This window comes from Cupressus sempervirens, chromosome 10, assembly GCF_028749045.1.
Source record: "Cupressus sempervirens isolate cs-2001-9-10 chromosome 10, ASM2874904v1, whole genome shotgun sequence".
NCBI lineage: Eukaryota > Viridiplantae > Streptophyta > Pinopsida > Cupressales > Cupressaceae > Cupressus > Cupressus sempervirens.
Window position 1 is genome coordinate 394,985,345 of NC_143127.1, and position 10,923 is coordinate 394,996,267.

The 10,923-nt window shown below is 35.6% G+C and overlaps 1 pseudogene; it reads right to left on the reverse strand.

The window, feature by feature from the left end:
* Positions 1 to 222: 222 nt before the first annotated feature.
* LOC149534338 (protein DMR6-LIKE OXYGENASE 1-like) lies at positions 223 to 10,447 on the reverse strand (annotated as a pseudogene).
* Positions 10,448 to 10,923: the final 476 nt, after the last annotated feature.

A 10,923-nucleotide genomic window follows, 5' to 3' on the forward strand; every position in this document is an offset into this window, starting at 1 on the left:
TTATAGTCATACATTCAAATAGTTACTGAATGTGTAACATTTATCAAGCATCATCTCAGCTGAAGTATTAAATATTATTTTACAAGAGGAACTATTATTCCTCAATTTATATAATATAAGCTAAAAATGGATTTCTAGCTTTTTTAAAGAGAATACAACACTATAATTTGTCAAAACAAATTATACATAGATATATGTTCACAATCTATTTTAGCCTCCATTTCATTGTATTTCCAAGCGATGGAAATCAGATGAACGTTTGTCTTCAAGAGATCCACATAGAATCATTTTCATATATTCATTATAGATGATTTCTCTATAAGCAAGCTTATAACCATTCAATAGAAGCTCAGGAGCAGGCCTGATAATGGTGTCCATAGATGGACCATATGACGTCGCCATAGATATTCGATTTTCTCTTCCATTAACGATGGCTCGGTGCTCTACGCTCTTGTATTTCTCGTTACTCAGTGCCTATTCCAAATTTCATCACAATTAGCACCCCTCCTCAGCTGAAAGACAAAGAAAACCCTAATGTTTATTTAGATTAAGGAAATAAATAGTGGGTGAAAAAAGTAATATTATTTATTGTACTGATATGTTTTTGGATTCGATTGTGTTAAGATTTTTACCATCAACATTTCGAATCACACTACATGATCCATCATCAGGATGACTATTTTTTTGCATCTCTTGCTCTTCATCCTAATGATGATCACGTAGTGTGATTCAAAACAGTGATGGTAAAATTCTTAACACAATCGAATCCAGAAACATATTAGTACAATTTAATGAATTGTAGAAATTTATTCTCTTAAATATTATTGATATCATCATCCAAATTCTACGTTGACTATTATGATCGTCCACTCTGTATTTCCAATATTGAAACTTTTACAAGCTTTGTGCTCCTCATATGGAGCATTCTAGTTAATGCTAAGGATTAAATTCCTAATTTTTAAACATCTCCTTCAAGTCACTAGTGAAAAGAAGAGAAATTAATTACCTGGAGTACATCACCGAGATTGATTACAAGGGTGTGGGGAATAGGCTTGACTGTGATCCAGCGATCTTCATGGAGAACCTGTAAACCAGTGATGTCATCCTACATCAATAAAGTTATCCAACCTGGGTCTATGTGACTCCCTACACCAAGAGTGGACTCGGGCTCTGGACATTTGGGATAGTAATTGCACACCATAATCTGAGAATACTGTGTAAACACTCCTTCAATATACTTTTCTGAGAGCCCAAGGCTTTGTAAAATCGCACCAAAAAGCTTCCTTACCACTCCATACATCTGATAACAGAAATTCACATTTGATTTCCTGCAAAGTGAGAATAATGTGTTCCTATTTCTGTTCAGCAACCAAGATTATAATTGATGATATAGTTCGACATTTTTTAATTTAAATAATAAATAATAATAATAATCTTAGAAAAAAGAATTGATCACCTGATGTCATATTATTGTTTTTTAGAGGATATTTTGTAACTTATAAATATGTAGATATTAGTCATGTCTTAATTATAATAAGTATCAAGATAAGGATGGCTAGAGATTGGAGAGGCTGATAGTATTTTCTTAATTATATCAATTGTTAATGTTTAAGTGTGTAGACAAGTGTCATGTAGTAGCATGTATTTACCATAATTTATAATATCTTAATTAGATAGAGTAGTAAAGTTAAAAATTTGATAAAATTTTATTAATATTTAATTAATATTATAAAATTTGATTAATTTTTGAATTATTTAAATTAAACTTTTACATTAAAAATTTAATTTTTTATTTAGAAAAATAATATTTTTAATTAAATATATATAATTAAATATAAATGTCATTGTAGTATTATAACTAATTAAGTTGTATCTTAAAGTATTAATATTTTATTTAATCTAAAAAATTATTATATAAAATATAATCACAACTTATTATAAAAGAAAATATGTTATTAAAATAATTGTATAATATAGTAAATATTATTGATTTAATAGTTTTACATAACAAAATATTCTTACATTCTAAAATATCAAACAGTACTTGCTCCTATAAGACTCAAATTTATAAGTCCATAAAATTCAAGTAAAATAGATTTTAAAATTTTAAAAATTAAAAATCTCATAAATAAACAATACAAAAATTAAAAATTCAAATTAAAATGAAATATACTAATTAGTTGAGATAGAAAAATTTAGTAACTGATTGCAATAGTATAGCCTATGATACAAATACAATAATGGTAAGGGTAATATGTCACATGTCTTTTTTCAAAAAGAGAGGTAAAAATTTATTAAGACAGAAAGGAATACAACAAGGAGAGCTCAACAAGGAGCTCGATCCTGAGCAACAAGATCATCAAATTCTTGCACCATCTCAAAGGACAGTTGCCTCCTATCCCTAATATTTCAACCCGGATCATGACTAGATGCCCATTTGGCTAAACAATCAGTAGTTCTATTCCATTCACGAGGAATATACGTGAACCTAATGAACTGAAAAGAGGAAGAGAAGAAAGGAATCTGCTTAACAACAGTAGCCAGCTACCAACTAACATCCTCAAGCTCTTGCGAAGAAAGAATGTTCACCACTACCTGGAAATCAGACTCACAGATAATCTTACTCCATCCCCGCAAGCAACATTGTTCCACAGCATATAAAATAGCCTGAGCTTCCATGAGATTGTTAGTATAATCACCCTTATGAATTGAGAAGAAAAATTTAACATCCCCAGAACTACAACGAGCCACTCCGCCAATACCAGCCAGACCAGGATTCCCACAGGAAGAACCATCAGTGTTAATTTTTAGAACTCCACAGGGAGGAGGAGTCCAGTGCCCATCCCGGTTAACCCGACCCTTTCTCTGATGATGAAGTTGCCTGGACATAGAAGGAAACCTATGAGCTGCAGCCCCATCCTGCAGTAGAAAATTGAGGCGATTACAGATAGCAAGATCAACTGGATCCATACTCCCATTAAGCTCACACTTCACAAGAATAGTTTCCTGAAGAGAATGTGATATTTTCCACCAAAGATGCAAAACACCAAGCCGAACATCTTGGAATATGTGACGATTCCTCTCCAACCAGATATGCCAAAGCATGAAAGATGGGCCAGCAATCCAAGCAGCATGGAGAAAAGAAGACTTGGAGGGAGCAGTACCCAAGCGGGCCTAGAACTCAGGCAAAGAGGAAGCATGCAGACAAGAGCAACCCCAAGCACACCACCAAAGGTGCCATATCTGAGTAGAATAGGAGCAATGGAAGAACAGATGGGAGACAGACTCCTCTCCATTACCACACAAAACACAATAAGAGGGGCCCTGAAATCCACGTTTACAAAGATTATCATAGGTAAGACAACGGTTGTAAGCCACTAGCCACATGAAAAAATTGCACTTGGACCAAGAAACTTTATTCCAAACTTGCTTCCACCAAGGGACCTCGGCATCTCCAAATAATTGTCTAGTTATCTCCTGATACCTAGCAGAGACATGATATTTACTAGACAAGGTACCGCCCCAAGCCAAAACATCTAGACCAAGCAAAGAAGAACACTCTCTAGAGGCCAGAATTTGAGAAAGCTCCTGACGATCCATGTCTGTACCTCCAGGAGGCCAATCAAAAGAATGCTTCCATCTGTAACCAACAACAGGTCCCAATTGATAAGGAGTCTTGTAATGAGCCACTTTATCCCATCCAGTGGCAAGAAAAGAGTCACAAAGAGGCTCAAGATGAGGGTATATGGATAAAATGGAAGGGAATCCATCCCAAGCATCAGACCAAAACAAAGCCTGAGAACCTCCTTTACATATCCAAAATAGACCCCTCTTTATCAACATCGCAGCTGTCTTCAAAGTATGCCAAACCATTGAGCCATGACCTTCAAGAGGAAGTGCAGAAATAGAGCAAGGATCAGCACCATGAAAATATTTATGAATGATAATACGAGCCCAAAGTTGATGTTGTCCAGAGCACCATCGCCAATAAAGTTTAGCAGCCAAAGCTTGACTACTCAATAGAGCAGATCGAAGACCAAGACCACCCTCCTTTTTAGGCCTACAAATAGTTGCCCAATTAACCAAGCTCCATTTAATACTATGCAAATTACCACTCCAAAGGAATTGTCGAGAAAGAGCATCAAACTGCTTGAGAAAGTAAATAGGTGCAGCGTGAACCATGCTTCGATAAGTAGAAAAAGCTTGGATAACACCTTGAAGAAGAGTAACTCAGGTAGCAGTAGAAAGCCATCTATGAGTCCAATGATTTACCTTGTCCTGAAGCTTGGTAATCAAATTTTGCTAGAAGAGACGTGGCTTCCTGGAAACAGCAATAGGGATGCCAAGATAAGTCAAAGGAAGTGATCCTATTTAAAACCGTAGGATACCAACAATCCTGTGCTGATTAGAATCAGGAGTGTTAAAAAAGTAAATCGAAGATTTGTGCTCATTAAATTTCTGGCCTGAAGCTGCCAAATAAACGTCCAAAGCATGTTGAAAGGCTTCAGCTTCCTTGATCCTAGCAAGACCAACAAGAGTAGAATCATCAACAAATTGAAGATGGGAAAGAGAAGGTAAGCCATTACCCCACCGCCAGCCTTGAATAGAATTCTGGGACACCTGATGCTTAATGAATCTACCCAAGCCTTCAGCCATGATGATGAATAGATATGGGGAGAGAGGGTCACCCTGGCGGAGGCCTCTAGAAGCACCAAATAGTTGAGAAGGTTGACCATTAATAAAAACAGAAAAAGAGGCAGAAGTAACACAACTCATAATCCAACTCACCCAGTCAAAGCTAAATCCAAAAGAAAGAAGAATACTCCTTAGGAAACTCCATTTAACTCTATCGTAGGCCTTAGCCATATCCAGCTTAACAAACATGGCTCTCTCCCTTGAAGTAGCCATAGAGTGAATAGCCTCAGTAGCAATAACCACCCCATCCAAAATTTGTCTTCCAGCAACAAAACCACCTTGTTCTTCTGAGATAATAATGGGAAGCCACCTTTTCAATCTCTCAGCAATCAACTTAGTAATAACTTTGTAAACCACATTACATAAGGCAATTGGTCTAAAAAACTCCAATTGATTAGCGCCCTCTCTCTTAGGAATAAGAGTCAAGAATGTAGAGTTCAAAGCTCGAAGCATCTGCTTGCTAGCATAGGATTCTTTAACCACCTCCAACAAATCATGATTAATGATGTCCCAAAATTCTTGAAAGAATTCAACTAGAAAGCCATCAGGACCAGGAGCCTTCCCTTTAGGCATTCCAAAGACCACCTCCTCCAGCTCTTCCAAAGAAATAGGACGCATGAGATAATCATTCATTTCCTGAGTGATAAGGGAAGGAATACATGACAAAATAAGATCTTCTTCATTATCAGCAGGAGGAGAGTCCTCAAAGAAGAGGGTAGAGAAGTACCAAATAGCCTCCTAGAACAAAGCTGGCAAGGAATTCAGTTGGATACCTTGAGAATTAACCAAAGAAGAGATAGTGCTCTGATTCCGGCGAGATTGCACTGTTTTATGGAAAAAGGCAATGTTACGATCACCTTCCTGGAGCCAATCAACTCTAGCCTTTTGCTTCCAAAAAATTTCCTCTCAAAGTTCCCATTCTTCTAGAGCTCTAGAAGCAAGGGATTCAGCCTTGCCAAGATCCTCTGAGAAACCTCGATCTCTAATCTCCCTTGTGATGACATCAAGATCTTCTTGAGCAAGCCTCTTCATAAAGTGAAGGTTCCCAAAGCATTCCCTATTCCATATCTTGAGTTGCCTTTTAACATATTGAAGCCTTTTAGAAAATGAGAACATTGCAGTACCATATGCAGGAGCACCATCTTTCCACCAACAGAAAACACAATCATGAAGAGAGGAGTCCTGAAGCCACATCAACTGGAACTTAAAAGGAGGATGCTTCGGAACATAAGCCCCTATAGTAGAAAATTTGATTGGCCAATGATCTGAACCCCTCCAATCAAGGATTTCTGAAGAGATAGTAAGGGTGCCACTAACCTAGAACAAGAAACAAGAAATCTATCCAGACGTTCTGAGATAGCAGCAACACCAGTCCTGCGATTATTCTAGGTATAGAGACCATTAGAAGGCTTAACATCAGAGAGATGCAAAAGAGATATATGTTGCCGAAAAAGAGCAGAAGAAGGCCCCAATCTAGCCAAACCACCATGCTTCTCCTCTAGACTTAAAACTGAATTGAAGTCCCCTACTAACACCCAAGGATGATAAGGATGACAATTTCTAACATATTGAATATGTTCCCAAAGTTCCTCCTTTCCCACAAGATCAACAGGTGCATACACATTAGTAACCATGATTACCTCTCCTGAGTCTAGAGAAGAAGCTACCATAGAGAGAGCTGAGCGAGAAGACATCCAGCCAAGAGGAGAAATTTTTTGAGGATCCCAAAATATAGCTAAACCACCCGCACTGCCTGTTGCCCCAACACACTGGCATTGCCCACGAGACCAAATACTAGAGGCATGTTGGACCATACACTCCACAGAGAGCTTAGTCTCTTGGATACAAAAAACATCAGGGCTATGATCAACCACCAAGTTATGAATAGCCTTTTGTCTAGGGATGCTATTCAACCCCCTTACATTCCATGAGAGAATAATCATCACATGTCTTGATTATATTAGTTATCAAGATTACAATTGCTAGAGTTTGGGGAGACTGAATTGTTTATTAGTTACAACTAAATTAGAATTTTTAAAGATTAGTTAGAGTGATGCTCCTTGAATATATCAATCACCAATTTTCAAAGATGTAAATAATGGTTGAGTATATCAACCACCAATTTCTAAATATGTAAATAATGGTTGAGTATATCAACCACCAATGTTCAAATATGTAAATAATTGTTGGATATATCAACTACCAATGTTCAAATATGTTAACAAGTGTCACATTAAGTAGTTGTTTTCATTTGTAGTAACAAATAGTAATGTAGAATTTATTAATAACATGAATATAGGTAAAATTTTAAGATTAAAAATCTAATTAATAGTTCTAAAAATATTATGTATTCATCTTAAATATATTTTAATACCCATATTGGTTGACAAATATAACTATTGGGATAACATCAATGAAATGAAAACCCTGTATTCAGTAATAAAATAATTTTAAAATATTAAAACTGAAAACCTTTTTTTTCCTCTCGTCTTCTTGCTAAAATTATGATTATTTTTCACACCTAAAAAGATCAAATATGGCATACAGACATACAATAATCATGATTATGTTTTTCACTGCGCTCGCCACAGCGGAAGAAAATTTGAAAATTTTCTGTAATAATGAAAATTATTACAGAACAAAAGGTTTCGCCTAAAAGTTTGAATTTCTTAAGACTCTTTGCTATTTTATAATCTTTCCTTGTTTTTTGTTTTATTTTTTTCAAAATTCCATCAATGTCAGCAGTGTTCAATGCGTTCTGCGTGCCTTATTCCAATTTTCCTTACCACTGGTAGAAATTTATATTCTTACAAACATTTAAAAGTCGATTTTGATTGATGAAAGTAAGATAAAGATAGTTTTGTGATGTAACTAAACATAAATTTGTTAAAGATGTGGATAAAAATAATTCCGGGAGGGAGTGCCGGGCCAGAAAGAGATCTCGACAAATACATTTAAATTCAAAAGCTACTCATATTTTAATTTGCAGTTACCAGGTTTTTCTGGATTAGATTATGTGATTATTTTTATTTTAGTTTTTATATTTTAAGTTATACGTCTGATTTATTACAAAGAGATGGGTAAAATGGAAGCAGATAACCATTTATAACCTATCATCAAATTCAATCAAAAAAAATTAAGCTAACGTTATAAAATCTAAAATTTTCATTTCTTACTATTCATGTTGTCTACAGCTATTGACTGTCTAGTGAGTAATGAATTGTTTTTAACACATAAATGTATTTGTATTGATTCAATGAATCACAAGATAAAAGATGAACTGAATAAATGATTAGAGGTATTAAATGCATTACAGTAGCCTTGTTTAATAGAAGTTTGAAAACAGGGAACAAAATTTAGAAGATCTTGAAACCTCTGGTACAATTCTAAATTTACATGCAAAATCTATATTTAAAACTTTTTTTTTTTCTTTTTTTCCTCATTGTCTAGCAACTTTTTTGCATCAATATTTAGCATTGTACTATATGATTTACCACGAAAATGTAAGAGAGTCAAAAAGAAAAACTAAAATTGCAGATTGCAGATTTAAGAAAAGAATAAAATGATGAAGAGGAGGGTCAGGGAAAAGATCAAGAACACACACTTTGAGGCTAACAAGATCAAAACCAACCAAAAATAATTTCAAAATAGAAAAAGTAAAACACAATAAAACAAAAAGAAATTAAACTTGTGTATCCAAACATGTATAAACATACACATAACAAAAAATATATACTAAAAAACCTATATATATATATATATGGTCCTAAAATTAATATTTCAACAATGTATTTATCTAAACTTAATACACAATTGTTCTTTTATATTTCAATTTAATTTACCACTCTTCATTGTGAGAGATTAGAATCAAGATCTAAGTAAGCATGATAAAAAAAATCAATACTTTGAATAACAATCAATTGGCGATTGGGTGGCTATCTGGGGATCGGTTGGAACTTTCGCAGATATTGGCTTCTAGGGAGTGCAGCTTGCTGCGGGAACCTAATGTTTTGGCTTGGGGAGGTGCTTCTTCTAGCAAGTATTCTGTTTCTTCTAGGTACCTTGCACTGATGAAGTAACTTTTTGGCGAGGTGCAGGTCTCTTGGTGGAAGAAAGTTTGGAATAGTTTTTCCTAACCTAAGTGTAACTTTTTCCTCTGGATTCTGGTTTACAATCATTGTCTTACTTGGGATAATCTCTACAAGCGAGGCTTCTAGGGGCCTTCCATCTGTGTTTTATGTCGTAATAGTGAAGAGACTGTATCTCACCTTTTTTTCCAATGCCCCTTTGCCAAACAAATTTGGCACTTCTGGTGGAGTGTGTGGGGATGCACGTGTTGGCATGTTTCCTCTTTGTCTAAATTCTGGGACCGTTTGGGCCGTTCCCCTTCCAAGACTCTTTTCTTCAGGTTGCATGGACTATTGGCCCTTCCCTTATTTTATGGCATGTTTGGCTTGAGAGGAATAGGAGGATCTTTCCTGATTTGCAGTTTGAGATCAAACACGTGTGAGGAAAAATTGTTAGTTCTCTGCAAGAAACTCTTCCAGCTAAATGTGACATTGGTGGGGGTTTGGGTCCTAGAGATGCTAGTATTTACTCTTGCCTCTCCTTCCCTCTTTAGGGCTGCACTCCCTCGGTCCCCCACACCCACTTTGAGAATAGAGCTAAGCAACACTCTCAGCATGTTAATCGTCAAGGATATTGGTCTGCTCTTGAGGCAGGCATTCTTAAAATCAACACTGATGGTTCTTCTCGGAGAAATCCTAGTCTAGCTAGCATTGGGGGAGTTGGGCATGATAGTTCTGGTCATATTCAGTTTCTGTTTTCTATACACAAGGGTTACCATACTAATAACCTCATGGAAGCCCTAGCTATCTTAGTTATAGTGGAACAGTGTTGTCAACGTGGTTGGAAAAGAATCATCTGTGAGACTGACTCATAGGTGGTTGTGAATTTATTGAATAAAAAGGACCTTGTGCATGTGGATTGGCATTTAGCTCTGGTTATTCGGCAAATCATTCAATTATGCAATTCTCTGGATTCTGTGTCTTTTATGCTAAATAGGCCTCTGAGCAAGAGCTGGCTTGGTATATTATTGATCATAGGATGCTTCCCCTTGATTTATTTGAGATGCTGGTTCAACTTGTGGACCAGGGTAAAGCTCTATAGTTCCCTTTGTTTCTTATGTTGTTCTGCTCTCTTTGATATTCAATAAAAAAATTATCGCTCTTTTAGTTAAAATAATCTATTATCAAAATTAATAAGCAATCTAAGAAAATAAGATTCAATGATAAATAAAATTAAATAAATTGTATACAAATTTGATAAAGAAAAACAGTCAAACAGTCATAGTCAAAAGTATGGGAACCGATAAACTATAATAAGAAATTCAAAAATCTTAATATTCATTGCTGCTGCCGAAGAGTAATGGTTGTGCAGACAGTAGGGCATAAAAATGAAGAGAGAAAAGAGAGGAGAGGATGATGAAGTTGCATGCCTGAAAGCAACCCCATTCATGACAAGCTCGAGAGATGGCCTCCACAAGATTGTGAGAGAGGCCAAAAGGACTACTGATATCTGCATCTACTCCATCGTGGAGATCAATAACTGGCATGTTCTCCTGCTCTTCGTTCTCTGAAACATTTGGACGCTCCTGGAGACTTCTTACAAAACGTTGAGGAACTCGATCCAACCCTTTTTCTATCATGCCTTTCACTCCCATAAAATCCCCCCCACAATTGGCACTCTCCATGTCTTGAACGATTAAGAAGTTCTAAACAATGAAGAAATAATATACTCAAAGATAGATCCACATAAATTGATTCTTAATATTTGTTGGATACAGAGAGAATAAGTAATAAAGTAAATCATGGTATTCTGAACCTTACAGGCATGTGTTTTTTTCCTTTCCAGGTGGCTTGCATGTCCTTTATGGTGATTGTCTATCAGTCATTTTGTTGACTAATGAATGCGCCGTAAAGGTAATAGGCCCAATGATCATTCATTGTAGGCTCGAGTATTTGGATGGAATAACGTGTCATATTTTTTCCTAATTAGCTAATTAGGGAAAGAGTTAAATACTCTATCACTTCGGGGTCTTATAAAATATTACAAAACACCTTTGAATAGTTGTTTATTTGTCAAATTGTATTTATTAGGTGGTTGATGTAGCATTTTCAAATTTAGTAGAATATTTTTTGGGGGTATGTATTGAAAGGACACTTCTTC